This window comes from Coffea arabica, chromosome 11e (assembly GCF_036785885.1).
Source record: "Coffea arabica cultivar ET-39 chromosome 11e, Coffea Arabica ET-39 HiFi, whole genome shotgun sequence".
Classification (NCBI taxonomy): Eukaryota; Viridiplantae; Streptophyta; class Magnoliopsida; order Gentianales; family Rubiaceae; genus Coffea; species Coffea arabica.
Window position 1 is genome coordinate 6,617,568 of NC_092331.1, and position 15,707 is coordinate 6,633,274.

A 15,707-nucleotide genomic window follows, 5' to 3' on the forward strand; every position below is an offset into this window, starting at 1 on the left:
TAATTCGTAAACGGGTCATATCGGGTCATATCAGGTCACCACGGGTTGACCCGAAATCGACCGGTTTTCTTTTCGGGTTCATCGGGTCCAACCCGATTCTGACCCGAATTCCCGAAACCTCAACCCAAACCCATTAATTTCGTGTTAGGTTCGTGTCGTGTTTTCAGGTCGTGTCGAAAATTGCCACCCCTAGTTGCGGTGATACATTTGCGCCGACAAATTTGAGCGACGATCCGGGCTTTGATCGAGCCGTACCGTTCCTGATTTGTCTCGCGCCTTCAGATCCTCCTTCACGCTTCGACAAGAAGCAAAATATTAAGCAATCGTTCCGACGGAGCTAAATTACTACAGGATAAAGAACGAATAGGAAATTTGGATTTCGAAACAAAAAAGAGAGGGGTGCAACACGAGGACTTCCCAGGGGGTCACCCATCCTAGTACTACTCTCGCCCAAGCACGCTTAACTTCGGAGTTCTGATGGGATCCGGTGCATTAGTGCTGGTATGATCGCACCCGCCATGTTCCTTTCGCTTTCTTCTTTTAAACTACCCCGTCCTGCGAAGCAGTGTGGCTTTTCTAGACCGAAATTCATTTTAAGCGTCAATTCAAGCATTTTCCTCTTATCCTTTTATTTATTTACTTTATATTTTTTTTTGTTATTGATTTGCACCCTGTTTTTTTCCCTCATCCCGCAACTCTAAATTATCATGAAATCAATCCTTCACGCTTGCAGTTAGGGGTGGCAATTCGGGTCCAAATCAGGTTGGCGGGTCGGGTTCGGGTCAACAGACCCGCCAGAAAATCTGTTGACCCGAACCCCGACCCGCCAACCCGTGACGGGTCAGGTATGCTGACCCGAACCCGAAAATTTCAGGTTTACGGGGCGGCGGGTCGACCCGAAATGACCCGAAACTTAATTTTAATTTATTAATTTATCACTGTAATTTCTAATAAAATCAATTTCTCACAAAACTAATTACATAATCAAGTAATAAAAATTTAAATAAATGATTCCAAATCAAATCTAAAATAAATTAAACACCGTAAAAGTGTTTTATCCCAAGCAAAATATAAAATAAATTAAAACAATACAAAAGTGAAAAATAATATAATATATTATTTGTCCAAGTATAATAATTTCAACTTCACACAAATTAAATAAATTCGTTTAGGATTAAGTAATTAATGCCTTTGAAAAAAAGAATAACTTAGTTTAGTTAGATAAAATTATTTTTATGTTTATTAAATTATTTTTAATTCGTAAACGGGTCATATCGGGTCATATCAGGTCACCACGGGTTGACCCGAAATCGACCGGTTTTCTTTTCGGGTTCATCGGGTCCAACCCGATTCTGACCCGAATTCCCGAAACCTCAACCCAAACCCATTAATTTCGTGTTAGGTTCGTGTCGTGTTTTCAGGTCGTGTCGAAAATTGCCACCCCTAGTTGCGGTGATACATTTGCGCCGACAAATTTGAGCGACGATCCGGGCTTTGATCGAGCCGTACCGTTCCTGATTTGTCTCGCGCCTTCAGATCCTCCTTCACGCTTCGACAAGAAGCAAAATATTAAGCAATCGTTCCGACGGAGCTAAATTACTACAGGATAAAGAACGAATAGGAAATTTGGATTTCGAAACAAAAAAGAGAGGGGTGCAACACGAGGACTTCCCAGGGGGTCACCCATCCTAGTACTACTCTCGCCCAAGCACGCTTAACTTCGGAGTTCTGATGGGATCCGGTGCATTAGTGCTGGTATGATCGCACCCGCCATGTTCCTTTCGCTTTATTCTTTTAAACTACCCCGTCCTGCGAAGCAGTGTGGCTTTTCTAGACCGAAATTCATTTTAAGCGTCAATTCAAGCATTTTCCTCTTATCCTTTTATTTATTTACTTTATATATTTTTTTGTTATTGATTTGCACCCTGTTTTTTTCCCTCATCCCGCAACTCTAAATTATCATGAAATCAATCCTTCACGCTTGCAGTTAGGGGTGGCAATTCGGGTCCAAATCAGGTTGGCGGGTCGGGTTCGGGTCAACAGACCCGCCAGAAAATCTGTTGACCCGAACCCCGACCCGCCAACCCGTGACGGGTCAGGTATGCTGACCCGAACCCGAAAATTTCAGGTTTACGGGGCGGCGGGTCGACCCGAAATGACCCGAAACTTAATTTTAATTTATTAATTTATCACTGTAATTTCTAATAAAATCAATTTCTCACAAAACTAATTACATAATCAAGTAATAAAAATTTAAATAAATGATTCCAAATCAAATCTAAAATAAATTAAACACCGTAAAAGTGTTTTATCCCAAGCAAAATATAAAATAAATTAAAACAATACAAAAGTGAAAAATAATATAATATATTATTTGTCCAAGTATAATAATTTCAACTTCACACAAATTAAATAAATTCGTTTAGGATTAAGTAATTAATGCCTTTGAAAAAAAGAATAACTTAGTTTAGTTAGATAAAATTATTTTTATGTTTATTAAATTATTTTTAATTCGTAAACGGGTCATATCAGGTCACCACGGGTTGACCCGAAATCGACCGGTTTTCTTTTCGGGTTCATCGGGTCCAACCCGATTCTGACCCGAATTCCCGAAACCTCAACCCAAACCCATTAATTTCGTGTTAGGTTCGTGTCGTGTTTTCAGGTCGTGTCGAAAATTGCCACCCCTAGTTGCGGTGATACATTTGCGCCGACAAATTTGAGCGACGATCCGGGCTTTGATCGAGCCGTACCGTTCCTGATTTGTCTCGCGCCTTCAGATCCTCCTTCACGCTTCGACAAGAAGCAAAATATTAAGCAATCGTTCCGACGGAGCTAAATTACTACAGGATAAAGAACGAATAGGAAATTTGGATTTCGAAACAAAAAAGAGAGGGGTGCAACACGAGGACTTCCCAGGGGGTCACCCATCCTAGTACTACTCTCGCCCAAGCACGCTTAACTTCGGAGTTCTGATGGGATCCGGTGCATTAGTGCTGGTATGATCGCACCCGCCATGTTCCTTTCGCTTTATTCTTTTAAACTACCCCGTCCTGCGAAGCAGTGTGGCTTTTCTAGACCGAAATTCATTTTAAGCGTCAATTCAAGCATTTTCCTCTTATCCTTTTATTTATTTACTTTATATATTTTTTTGTTATTGATTTGCACCCTGTTTTTTTCCCTCATCCCGCAACTCTAAATTATCATGAAATCAATCCTTCACGCTTGCAGTTAGGGGTGGCAATTCGGGTCCAAATCAGGTTGGCGGGTCGGGTTCGGGTCAACAGACCCGCCAGAAAATCTGTTGACCCGAACCCCGACCCGCCAACCCGTGACGGGTCAGGTATGCTGACCCGAACCCGAAAATTTCAGGTTTACGGGGCGGCGGGTCGACCAGAAATGACCCGAAACTTAATTTTAATTTATTAATTTATCACTGTAATTTCTAATAAAATCAATTTCTCACAAAACTAATTACATAATCAAGTAATAAAAATTTAAATAAATGATTCCAAATCAAATCTAAAATAAATTAAACACCGTAAAAGTGTTTTATCCCAAGCAAAATATAAAATAAATTAAAACAATACAAAAGTGAAAAATAATATAATATATTATTTGTCCAAGTATAATAATTTCAACTTCACACAAATTAAATAAATTCGTTTAGGATTAAGTAATTAATGCCTTTGAAAAAAAGAATAACTTAGTTTAGTTAGATAAATTTATTTTTATGTTTATTAAATTATTTTTAATTCGTAAACGGGTCATATCGGGTCATATCAGGTCACCACGGGTTGACCCGAAATCGACCGGTTTTCTTTTCGGGTTCATCGGGTCCAACCCGATTCTGACCCGAATTCCCGAAACCTCAACCCAAACCCATTAATTTCGTGTTAGGTTCGTGTCGTGTTTTCAGGTCGTGTCGAAAATTGCCACCCCTAGTTGCGGTGATACATTTGCGCCGACAAATTTGAGCGACGATCCGGGCTTTGATCGAGCCGTACCGTTCCTGATTTGTCTCGCGCCTTCAGATCCTCCTTCACGCTTCGACAAGAAGCAAAATATTAAGCAATCGTTCCGACGGAGCTAAATTACTACAGGATAAAGAACGAATAGGAAATTTGGATTTCGAAACAAAAAAGAGAGGGGTGCAACACGAGGACTTCCCAGGGGGTCACCCATCCTAGTACTACTCTCGCCCAAGCACGCTTAACTTCGGAGTTCTGATGGGATCCGGTGCATTAGTGCTGGTATGATCGCACCCGCCATGTTCCTTTCGCTTTATTCTTTTAAACTACCCCGTCCTGCGAAGCAGTGTGGCTTTTCTAGACCGAAATTCATTTTAAGCGTCAATTCAAGCATTTTCCTCTTATCCTTTTATTTATTTACTTTATATATTTTTTTGTTATTGATTTGCACCCTGTTTTTTTCCCTCATCCCGCAACTCTAAATTATCATGAAATCAATCCTTCACGCTTGCAGTTAGGGGTGGCAATTCGGGTCCAAATCAGGTTGGCGGGTCGGGTTCGGGTCAACAGACCCGCCAGAAAATCTGTTGACCCGAACCCCGACCCGCCAACCCGTGACGGGTCAGGTATGCTGACCCGAACCCGAAAATTTCAGGTTTACGGGGCGGCGGGTCGACCAGAAATGACCCGAAACTTAATTTTAATTTATTAATTTATCACTGTAATTTCTAATAAAATCAATTTCTCACAAAACTAATTACATAATCAAGTAATAAAAATTTAAATAAATGATTCCAAATCAAATCTAAAATAAATTAAACACCGTAAAAGTGTTTTATCCCAAGCAAAATATAAAATAAATTAAAACAATACAAAAGTGAAAAATAATATAATATATTATTTGTCCAAGTATAATAATTTCAACTTCACACAAATTAAATAAATTCGTTTAGGATTAAGTAATTAATGCCTTTGAAAAAAAGAATAACTTAGTTTAGTTAGATAAATTTATTTTTATGTTTATTAAATTATTTTTAATTCGTAAACGGGTCATATCGGGTCATATCAGGTCACCACGGGTTGACCCGAAATCGACCGGTTTTCTTTTCGGGTTCATCGGGTCCAACCCGATTCTGACCCGAATTCCCGAAACCTCAACCCAAACCCATTAATTTCGTGTTAGGTTCGTGTCGTGTTTTCAGGTCGTGTCGAAAATTGCCACCCCTAGTTGCGGTGATACATTTGCGCCGACAAATTTGAGCGACGATCCGGGCTTTGATCGAGCCGTACCGTTCCTGATTTGTCTCGCGCCTTCAGATCCTCCTTCACGCTTCGACAAGAAGCAAAATATTAAGCAATCGTTCCGACGGAGCTAAATTACTACAGGATAAAGAACGAATAGGAAATTTGGATTTCGAAACAAAAAAGAGAGGGGTGCAACACGAGGACTTCCCAGGGGGTCACCCATCCTAGTACTACTCTCGCCCAAGCACGCTTAACTTCGGAGTTCTGATGGGATCCGGTGCATTAGTGCTGGTATGATCGCACCCGCCATGTTCCTTTCGCTTTATTCTTTTAAACTACCCCGTCCTGCGAAGCAGTGTGGCTTTTCTAGACCGAAATTCATTTTAAGCGTCAATTCAAGCATTTTCCTCTTATCCTTTTATTTATTTACTTTATATTTTTTTTTGTTATTGATTTGCACCCTGTTTTTTTCCCTCATCCCGCAACTCTAAATTATCATGAAATCAATCCTTCACGCTTGCAGTTAGGGGTGGCAATTCGGGTCCAAATCAGGTTGGCGGGTCGGGTTCGGGTCAACAGACCCGCCAGAAAATCTGTTGACCCGAACCCCGACCCGCCAACCCCGTGACGGGTCAGATATGCTGACCCGAACCCGAAAATTTCAGGTTTACGGGGCGGCGGGTCGACCCGAAATGACCCGAAACTTAATTTTAATTTATTAATTTATCACTGTAATTTCTAATAAAATCAATTTCTCACAAAACTAATTACATAATCAAGTAATAAAAATTTAAATAAATGATTCCAAATCAAATCTAAAATAAATTAAACACCGTAAAAGTGTTTTATCCCAAGCAAAATATAAAATAAATTAAAACAATACAAAAGTGAAAAATAATATAATATATTATTTGTCCAAGTATAATAATTTCAACTTCACACAAATTAAATAAATTCGTTTAGGATTAAGTAATTAATGCCTTTGAAAAAAAGAATAACTTAGTTTAGTTAGATAAAATTATTTTTATGTTTATTAAATTATTTTTAATTCGTAAACGGGTCATATCGGGTCATATCAGGTCACCACGGGTTGACCCGAAATCGACCGGTTTTCTTTTCGGGTTCATCGGGTCCAACCCGATTCTGACCCGAATTCCCGAAACCTCAACCCAAACCCATTAATTTCGTGTTAGGTTCGTGTCGTGTTTTCAGGTCGTGTCGAAAATTGCCACCCCTAGTTGCGGTGATACATTTGCGCCGACAAATTTGAGCGACGATCCGGGCTTTGATCGAGCCGTACCGTTCCTGATTTGTCTCGCGCCTTCAGATCCTCCTTCACGCTTCGACAAGAAGCAAAATATTAAGCAATCGTTCCGACGGAGCTAAATTACTACAGGATAAAGAACGAATAGGAAATTTGGATTTCGAAACAAAAAAGAGAGGGGTGCAACACGAGGACTTCCCAGGGGGTCACCCATCCTAGTACTACTCTCGCCCAAGCACGCTTAACTTCGGAGTTCTGATGGGATCCGGTGCATTAGTGCTGGTATGATCGCACCCGCCATGTTCCTTTCGCTTTATTCTTTTAAACTACCCCGTCCTGCGAAGCAGTGTGGCTTTTCTAGACCGAAATTCATTTTAAGCGTCAATTCAAGCATTTTCCTCTTATCCTTTTATTTATTTACTTTATATTTTTTTTTGTTATTGATTTGCACCCTGTTTTTTTCCCTCATCCCGCAACTCTAAATTATCATGAAATCAATCCTTCACGCTTGCAGTTAGGGGTGGCAATTCGGGTCCAAATCAGGTTGGCGGGTCGGGTTCGGGTCAACAGACCCGCCAGAAAATCTGTTGACCCGAACCCCGACCCGCCAACCCGTGACGGGTCAGGTATGCTGACCCGAACCCGAAAATTTCAGGTTTACGGGGCGGCGGGTCGACCCGAAATGACCCGAAACTTAATTTTAATTTATTAATTTATCACTGTAATTTCTAATAAAATCAATTTCTCACAAAACTAATTACATAATCAAGTAATAAAAATTTAAATAAATGATTCCAAATCAAATCTAAAATAAATTAAACACCGTAAAAGTGTTTTATCCCAAGCAAAATATAAAATAAATTAAAACAATACAAAAGTGAAAAATAATATAATATATTATTTGTCCAAGTATAATAATTTCAACTTCACACAAATTAAATAAATTCGTTTAGGATTAAGTAATTAATGCCTTTGAAAAAAAGAATAACTTAGTTTAGTTAGATAAAATTATTTTTATGTTTATTAAATTATTTTTAATTCGTAAACGGGTCATATCAGGTCACCACGGGTTGACCCGAAATCGACCGGTTTTCTTTTCGGGTTCATCGGGTCCAACCCGATTCTGACCCGAATTCCCGAAACCTCAACCCAAACCCATTAATTTCGTGTTAGGTTCGTGTCGTGTTTTCAGGTCGTGTCGAAAATTGCCACCCCTAGTTGCGGTGATACATTTGCGCCGACAAATTTGAGCGACGATCCGGGCTTTGATCGAGCCGTACCGTTCCTGATTTGTCTCGCGCCTTCAGATCCTCCTTCACGCTTCGACAAGAAGCAAAATATTAAGCAATCGTTCCGACGGAGCTAAATTACTACAGGATAAAGAACGAATAGGAAATTTGGATTTCGAAACAAAAAAGAGAGGGGTGCAACACGAGGACTTCCCAGGGGGTCACCCATCCTAGTACTACTCTCGCCCAAGCACGCTTAACTTCGGAGTTCTGATGGGATCCGGTGCATTAGTGCTGGTATGATCGCACCCGCCATGTTCCTTTCGCTTTATTCTTTTAAACTACCCCGTCCTGCGAAGCAGTGTGGCTTTTCTAGACCGAAATTCATTTTAAGCGTCAATTCAAGCATTTTCCTCTTATCCTTTTATTTATTTACTTTATATTTTTTTTTGTTATTGATTTGCACCCTGTTTTTTTCCCTCATCCCGCAACTCTAAATTATCATGAAATCAATCCTTCACGCTTGCAGTTAGGGGTGGCAATTCGGGTCCAAATCAGGTTGGCGGGTCGGGTTCGGGTCAACAGACCCGCCAGAAAATCTGTTGACCCGAACCCCGACCCGCCAACCCGTGACGGGTCAGGTATGCTGACCCGAACCCGAAAATTTCAGGTTTACGGGGCGGCGGGTCGACCCGAAATGACCCGAAACTTAATTTTAATTTATTAATTTATCACTGTAATTTCTAATAAAATCAATTTCTCACAAAACTAATTACATAATCAAGTAATAAAAATTTAAATAAATGATTCCAAATCAAATCTAAAAAATTAAACACCGTAAAAGTGTTTTATCCCAAGCAAAATATAAAATAAATTAAAACAATACAAAAGTGAAAAATAATATAATATATTATTTGTCCAAGTATAATAATTTCAACTTCACACAAATTAAATAAATTCGTTTAGGATTAAGTAATTAATGCCTTTGAAAAAAAGAATAACTTAGTTTAGTTAGATAAAATTATTTTTATGTTTATTAAATTATTTTTAATTCGTAAACGGGTCATATCAGGTCACCACGGGTTGACCCGAAATCGACCGGTTTTCTTTTCGGGTTCATCGGGTCCAACCCGATTCTGACCCGAATTCCCGAAACCTCAACCCAAACCCATTAATTTCGTGTTAGGTTCGTGTCGTGTTTTCAGGTCGTGTCGAAAATTGCCACCCCTAGTTGCGGTGATACATTTGCGCCGACAAATTTGAGCGACGATCCGGGCTTTGATCGAGCCGTACCGTTCCTGATTTGTCTCGCGCCTTCAGATCCTCCTTCACGCTTCGACAAGAAGCAAAATATTAAGCAATCGTTCCGACGGAGCTAAATTACTACAGGATAAAGAACGAATAGGAAATTTGGATTTCGAAACAAAAAAGAGAGGGGTGCAACACGAGGACTTCCCAGGGGGTCACCCATCCTAGTACTACTCTCGCCCAAGCACGCTTAACTTCGGAGTTCTGATGGGATCCGGTGCATTAGTGCTGGTATGATCGCACCCGCCATGTTCCTTTCGCTTTATTCTTTTAAACTACCCCGTCCTGCGAAGCAGTGTGGCTTTTCTAGACCGAAATTCATTTTAAGCGTCAATTCAAGCATTTTCCTCTTATCCTTTTATTTATTTACTTTATATTTTTTTTTGTTATTGATTTGCACCCTGTTTTTTTCCCTCATCCCGCAACTCTAAATTATCATGAAATCAATCCTTCACGCTTGCAGTTAGGGGTGGCAATTCGGGTCCAAATCAGGTTGGCGGGTCGGGTTCGGGTCAACAGACCCGCCAGAAAATCTGTTGACCCGAACCCCGACCCGCCAACCCGTGACGGGTCAGGTATGCTGACCCGAACCCGAAAATTTCAGGTTTACGGGGCGGCGGGTCGACCCGAAATGACCCGAAACTTAATTTTAATTTATTAATTTATCACTGTAATTTCTAATAAAATCAATTTCTCACAAAACTAATTACATAATCAAGTAATAAAAATTTAAATAAATGATTCCAAATCAAATCTAAAATAAATTAAACACCGTAAAAGTGTTTTATCCCAAGCAAAATATAAAATAAATTAAAACAATACAAAAGTGAAAAATAATATAATATATTATTTGTCCAAGTATAATAATTTCAACTTCACACAAATTAAATAAATTCGTTTAGGATTAAGTAATTAATGCCTTTGAAAAAAAGAATAACTTAGTTTAGTTAGATAAAATTATTTTTATGTTTATTAAATTATTTTTAATTCGTAAACGGGTCATATCGGGTCATATCAGGTCACCACGGGTTGACCCGAAATCGACCGGTTTTCTTTTCGGGTTCATCGGGTCCAACCCGATTCTGACCCGAATTCCCGAAACCTCAACCCAAACCCATTAATTTCGTGTTAGGTTCGTGTCGTGTTTTCAGGTCGTGTCGAAAATTGCCACCCCTAGTTGCGGTGATACATTTGCGCCGACAAATTTGAGCGACGATCCGGGCTTTGATCGAGCCGTACCGTTCCTGATTTGTCTCGCGCCTTCAGATCCTCCTTCACGCTTCGACAAGAAGCAAAATATTAAGCAATCGTTCCGACGGAGCTAAATTACTACAGGATAAAGAACGAATAGGAAATTTGGATTTCGAAACAAAAAAGAGAGGGGTGCAACACGAGGACTTCCCAGGGGGTCACCCATCCTAGTACTACTCTCGCCCAAGCACGCTTAACTTCGGAGTTCTGATGGGATCCGGTGCATTAGTGCTGGTATGATCGCACCCGCCATGTTCCTTTCGCTTTATTCTTTTAAACTACCCCGTCCTGCGAAGCAGTGTGGCTTTTCTAGACCGAAATTCATTTTAAGCGTCAATTCAAGCATTTTCCTCTTATCCTTTTATTTATTTACTTTATATTTTTTTTTGTTATTGATTTGCACCCTGTTTTTTTCCCTCATCCCGCAACTCTAAATTATCATGAAATCAATCCTTCACGCTTGCAGTTAGGGGTGGCAATTCGGGTCCAAATCAGGTTGGCGGGTCGGGTTCGGGTCAACAGACCCGCCAGAAAATCTGTTGACCCGAACCCCGACCCGCCAACCCGTGACGGGTCAGGTATGCTGACCCGAACCCGAAAATTTCAGGTTTACGGGGCGGCGGGTCGACCCGAAATGACCCGAAACTTAATTTTAATTTATTAATTTATCACTGTAATTTCTAATAAAATCAATTTCTCACAAAACTAATTACATAATCAAGTAATAAAAATTTAAATAAATGATTCCAAATCAAATCTAAAAAATTAAACACCGTAAAAGTGTTTTATCCCAAGCAAAATATAAAATAAATTAAAACAATACAAAAGTGAAAAATAATATAATATATTATTTGTCCAAGTATAATAATTTCAACTTCACACAAATTAAATAAATTCGTTTAGGATTAAGTAATTAATGCCTTTGAAAAAAAGAATAACTTAGTTTAGTTAGATAAAATTATTTTTATGTTTATTAAATTATTTTTAATTCGTAAACGGGTCATATCGGGTCATATCAGGTCACCACGGGTTGACCCGAAATCGACCGGTTTTCTTTTCGGGTTCATCGGGTCCAACCCGATTCTGACCCGAATTCCCGAAACCTCAACCCAAACCCATTAATTTCGTGTTAGGTTCGTGTCGTGTTTTCAGGTCGTGTCGAAAATTGCCACCCCTAGTTGCGGTGATACATTTGCGCCGACAAATTTGAGCGACGATCCGGGCTTTGATCGAGCCGTACCGTTCCTGATTTGTCTCGCGCCTTCAGATCCTCCTTCACGCTTCGACAAGAAGCAAAATATTAAGCAATCGTTCCGACGGAGCTAAATTACTACAGGATAAAGAACGAATAGGAAATTTGGATTTCGAAACAAAAAAGAGAGGGGTGCAACACGAGGACTTCCCAGGGGGTCACCCATCCTAGTACTACTCTCGCCCAAGCACGCTTAACTTCGGAGTTCTGATGGGATCCGGTGCATTAGTGCTGGTATGATCGCACCCGCCATGTTCCTTTCGCTTTATTCTTTTAAACTACCCCGTCCTGCGAAGCAGTGTGGCTTTTCTAGACCGAAATTCATTTTAAGCGTCAATTCAAGCATTTTCCTCTTATCCTTTTATTTATTTACTTTATATTTTTTTTTGTTATTGATTTGCACCCTGTTTTTTTCCCTCATCCCGCAACTCTAAATTATCATGAAATCAATCCTTCACGCTTGCAGTTAGGGGTGGCAATTCGGGTCCAAATCAGGTTGGCGGGTCGGGTTCGGGTCAACAGACCCGCCAGAAAATCTGTTGACCCGAACCCCGACCCGCCAACCCGTGACGGGTCAGGTATGCTGACCCGAACCCGAAAATTTCAGGTTTACGGGGCGGCGGGTCGACCCGAAATGACCCGAAACTTAATTTTAATTTATTAATTTATCACTGTAATTTCTAATAAAATCAATTTCTCACAAAACTAATTACATAATCAAGTAATAAAAATTTAAATAAATGATTCCAAATCAAATCTAAAATAAATTAAACACCGTAAAAGTGTTTTATCCCAAGCAAAATATAAAATAAATTAAAACAATACAAAAGTGAAAAATAATATAATATATTATTTGTCCAAGTATAATAATTTCAAATTCACACAAATTAAATAAATTCGTTTAGGATTAAGTAATTAATGCCTTTGAAAAAAAGAATAACTTAGTTTAGTTAGATAAAATTATTTTTATGTTTATTAAATTATTTTTAATTCGTAAACGGGTCATATCGGGTCATATCAGGTCACCACGGGTTGACCCGAAATCGACCGGTTTTCTTTTCGGGTTCATCGGGTCCAACCCGATTCTGACCCGAATTCCCGAAACCTCAACCCAAACCCATTAATTTCGTGTTAGGTTCGTGTCGTGTTTTCAGGTCGTGTCGAAAATTGCCACCCCTAGTTGCGGTGATACATTTGCGCCGACAAATTTGAGCGACGATCCGGGCTTTGATCGAGCCGTACCGTTCCTGATTTGTCTCGCGCCTTCAGATCCTCCTTCACGCTTCGACAAGAAGCAAAATATTAAGCAATCGTTCCGACGGAGCTAAATTACTACAGGATAAAGAACGAATAGGAAATTTGGATTTCGAAACAAAAAAGAGAGGGGTGCAACACGAGGACTTCCCAGGGGGTCACCCATCCTAGTACTACTCTCGCCCAAGCACGCTTAACTTCGGAGTTCTGATGGGATCCGGTGCATTAGTGCTGGTATGATCGCACCCGCCATGTTCCTTTCGCTTTATTCTTTTAAACTACCCCGTCCTGCGAAGCAGTGTGGCTTTTCTAGACCGAAATTCATTTTAAGCGTCAATTCAAGCATTTTCCTCTTATCCTTTTATTTATTTACTTTATATTTTTTTTTGTTATTGATTTGCACCCTGTTTTTTTCCCTCATCCCGCAACTCTAAATTATCATGAAATCAATCCTTCACGCTTGCAGTTAGGGGTGGCAATTCGGGTCCAAATCAGGTTGGCGGGTCGGGTTCGGGTCAACAGACCCGCCAGAAAATCTGTTGACCCGAACCCCGACCCGCCAACCCGTGACGGGTCAGGTATGCTGACCCGAACCCGAAAATTTCAGGTTTACGGGGCGGCGGGTCGACCCGAAATGACCCGAAACTTAATTTTAATTTATTAATTTATCACTGTAATTTCTAATAAAATCAATTTCTCACAAAACTAATTACATAATCAAGTAATAAAAATTTAAATAAATGATTCCAAATCAAATCTAAAATAAATTAAACACCGTAAAAGTGTTTTATCCCAAGCAAAATATAAAATAAATTAAAACAATACAAAAGTGAAAAATAATATAATATATTATTTGTCCAAGTATAATAATTTCAACTTCACACAAATTAAATAAATTCGTTTAGGATTAAGTAATTAATGCCTTTGAAAAAAAGAATAACTTAGTTTAGTTAGATAAAATTATTTTTATGTTTATTAAATTATTTTTAATTCGTAAACGGGTCATATCGGGTCATATCAGGTCACCACGGGTTGACCCGAAATCGACCGGTTTTCTTTTCGGGTTCATCGGGTCCAACCCGATTCTGACCCGAATTCCCGAAACCTCAACCCAAACCCATTAATTTCGTGTTAGGTTCGTGTCGTGTTTTCAGGTCGTGTCGAAAATTGCCACCCCTAGTTGCGGTGATACATTTGCGCCGACAAATTTGAGCGACGATCCGGGCTTTGATCGAGCCGTACCGTTCCTGATTTGTCTCGCGCCTTCAGATCCTCCTTCACGCTTCGACAAGAAGCAAAATATTAAGCAATCGTTCCGACGGAGCTAAATTACTACAGGATAAAGAACGAATAGGAAATTTGGATTTCGAAACAAAAAAGAGAGGGGTGCAACACGAGGACTTCCCAGGGGGTCACCCATCCTAGTACTACTCTCGCCCAAGCACGCTTAACTTCGGAGTTCTGATGGGATCCGGTGCATTAGTGCTGGTATGATCGCACCCGCCATGTTCCTTTCGCTTTATTCTTTTAAACTACCCCGTCCTGCGAAGCAGTGTGGCTTTTCTAGACCGAAATTCATTTTAAGCGTCAATTCAAGCATTTTCCTCTTATCCTTTTATTTATTTACTTTATATTTTTTTTTGTTATTGATTTGCACCCTGTTTTTTTCCCTCATCCCGCAACTCTAAATTATCATGAAATCAATCCTTCACGCTTGCAGTTAGGGGTGGCAATTCGGGTCCAAATCAGGTTGGCGGGTCGGGTTCGGGTCAACAGACCCGCCAGAAAATCTGTTGACCCGAACCCCGACCCGCCAACCCGTGACGGGTCAGGTATGCTGACCCGAACCCGAAAATTTCAGGTTTACGGGGCGGCGGGTCGACCAGAAATGACCCGAAACTTAATTTTAATTTATTAATTTATCACTGTAATTTCTAATAAAATCAATTTCTCACAAAACTAATTACATAATCAAGTAATAAAAATTTAAATAAATGATTCCAAATCAAATCTAAAATAAATTAAACACCGTAAAAGTGTTTTATCCCAAGCAAAATATAAAATAAATTAAAACAATACAAAAGTGAAAAATAATATAATATATTATTTGTCCAAGTATAATAATTTCAACTTCACACAAATTAAATAAATTCGTTTAGGATTAAGTAATTAATGCCTTTGAAAAAAAGAATAACTTAGTTTAGTTAGATAAAATTATTTTTATGTTTATTAAATTATTTTTAATTCGTAAACGGGTCATATCGGGTCATATCAGGTCACCACGGGTTGACCCGAAATCGACCGGTTTTCTTTTCGGGTTCATCGGGTCCAACCCGATTCTGACCCGAATTCCCGAAACCTCAACCCAAACCCATTAATTTCGTGTTAGGTTCGTGTCGTGTTTTCAGGTCGTGTCGAAAATTGCCACCCCTAGTTGCGGTGATACATTTGCGCCGACAAATTTGAGCGACGATCCGGGCTTTGATCGAGCCGTACCGTTCCTGATTTGTCTCGCGCCTTCAGATCCTCCTTCACGCTTCGACAAGAAGCAAAATATTAAGCAATCGTTCCGACGGAGCTAAATTACTACAGGATAAAGAACGAATAGGAAATTTGGATTTCGAAACAAAAAAGAGAGGGGTGCAACACGAGGACTTCCCAGGGGGTCACCCATCCTAGTACTACTCTCGCCCAAGCACGCTTAACTTCGGAGTTCTGATGGGATCCGGTGCATTAGTGCTGGTATGATCGCACCCGCCATGTTCCTTTCGCTTTATTCTTTTAAACTACCCCGTCCTGCGAAGCAGTGTGGCTTTTCTAGACCGAAATTCATTTTAAGCGTCAATTCAAGCATTTTCCTCTTATCCTTTTATTTATTTACTTTATATTTTTTTTTGTTATTGATTTGCACCCTGTTTTTTTCCCTCATCCCG

At 39.7% G+C, this 15,707-nt stretch overlaps 13 non-coding genes across 13 annotated transcripts; all 13 read right to left on the reverse strand.

Annotated features, from left to right (window-relative positions):
- Nucleotides 1-396: 396 nt before the first annotated feature.
- LOC140029961 (5S ribosomal RNA) lies at nt 397-515 on the reverse strand. Its single transcript, XR_011833876.1, has one exon. It is a non-coding gene; the product is annotated as a 5S ribosomal RNA (ribosomal RNA).
- Nucleotides 516-1,650: 1,135 nt separating this feature from the next.
- Nucleotides 1,651-1,769, reverse strand: LOC140029973 (5S ribosomal RNA). Its single transcript, XR_011833887.1, has one exon. It is a non-coding gene; the product is annotated as a 5S ribosomal RNA (ribosomal RNA).
- A 1,125-nt stretch (nt 1,770-2,894) lies between these two features.
- Nucleotides 2,895-3,013, reverse strand: LOC140029984 (5S ribosomal RNA). The gene has a single exon (XR_011833898.1). It is a non-coding gene; the product is annotated as a 5S ribosomal RNA (ribosomal RNA).
- Nucleotides 3,014-4,148: 1,135 nt separating this feature from the next.
- LOC140029995 (5S ribosomal RNA) lies at nt 4,149-4,267 on the reverse strand. Its single transcript, XR_011833909.1, has one exon. It is a non-coding gene; the product is annotated as a 5S ribosomal RNA (ribosomal RNA).
- Nucleotides 4,268-5,402: 1,135 nt separating this feature from the next.
- LOC140030006 (5S ribosomal RNA) lies at nt 5,403-5,521 on the reverse strand. The gene has a single exon (XR_011833920.1). It is a non-coding gene; the product is annotated as a 5S ribosomal RNA (ribosomal RNA).
- Nucleotides 5,522-6,657: 1,136 nt separating this feature from the next.
- Nucleotides 6,658-6,776, reverse strand: LOC140030018 (5S ribosomal RNA). Its single transcript, XR_011833932.1, has one exon. It is a non-coding gene; the product is annotated as a 5S ribosomal RNA (ribosomal RNA).
- Nucleotides 6,777-7,901: 1,125 nt separating this feature from the next.
- Nucleotides 7,902-8,020, reverse strand: LOC140030029 (5S ribosomal RNA). The gene has a single exon (XR_011833943.1). It is a non-coding gene; the product is annotated as a 5S ribosomal RNA (ribosomal RNA).
- Nucleotides 8,021-9,143: 1,123 nt separating this feature from the next.
- LOC140030040 (5S ribosomal RNA) lies at nt 9,144-9,262 on the reverse strand. Its single transcript, XR_011833954.1, has one exon. It is a non-coding gene; the product is annotated as a 5S ribosomal RNA (ribosomal RNA).
- Nucleotides 9,263-10,397: 1,135 nt separating this feature from the next.
- LOC140030051 (5S ribosomal RNA) lies at nt 10,398-10,516 on the reverse strand. The gene has a single exon (XR_011833965.1). It is a non-coding gene; the product is annotated as a 5S ribosomal RNA (ribosomal RNA).
- A 1,133-nt stretch (nt 10,517-11,649) lies between these two features.
- Nucleotides 11,650-11,768, reverse strand: LOC140030062 (5S ribosomal RNA). Its single transcript, XR_011833976.1, has one exon. It is a non-coding gene; the product is annotated as a 5S ribosomal RNA (ribosomal RNA).
- Nucleotides 11,769-12,903: 1,135 nt separating this feature from the next.
- LOC140030071 (5S ribosomal RNA) lies at nt 12,904-13,022 on the reverse strand. Its single transcript, XR_011833985.1, has one exon. It is a non-coding gene; the product is annotated as a 5S ribosomal RNA (ribosomal RNA).
- A 1,135-nt stretch (nt 13,023-14,157) lies between these two features.
- LOC140030082 (5S ribosomal RNA) lies at nt 14,158-14,276 on the reverse strand. The gene has a single exon (XR_011833996.1). It is a non-coding gene; the product is annotated as a 5S ribosomal RNA (ribosomal RNA).
- A 1,135-nt stretch (nt 14,277-15,411) lies between these two features.
- Nucleotides 15,412-15,530, reverse strand: LOC140030093 (5S ribosomal RNA). Its single transcript, XR_011834007.1, has one exon. It is a non-coding gene; the product is annotated as a 5S ribosomal RNA (ribosomal RNA).
- Between the last annotated feature and the right edge of the window lie 177 nt (nt 15,531-15,707).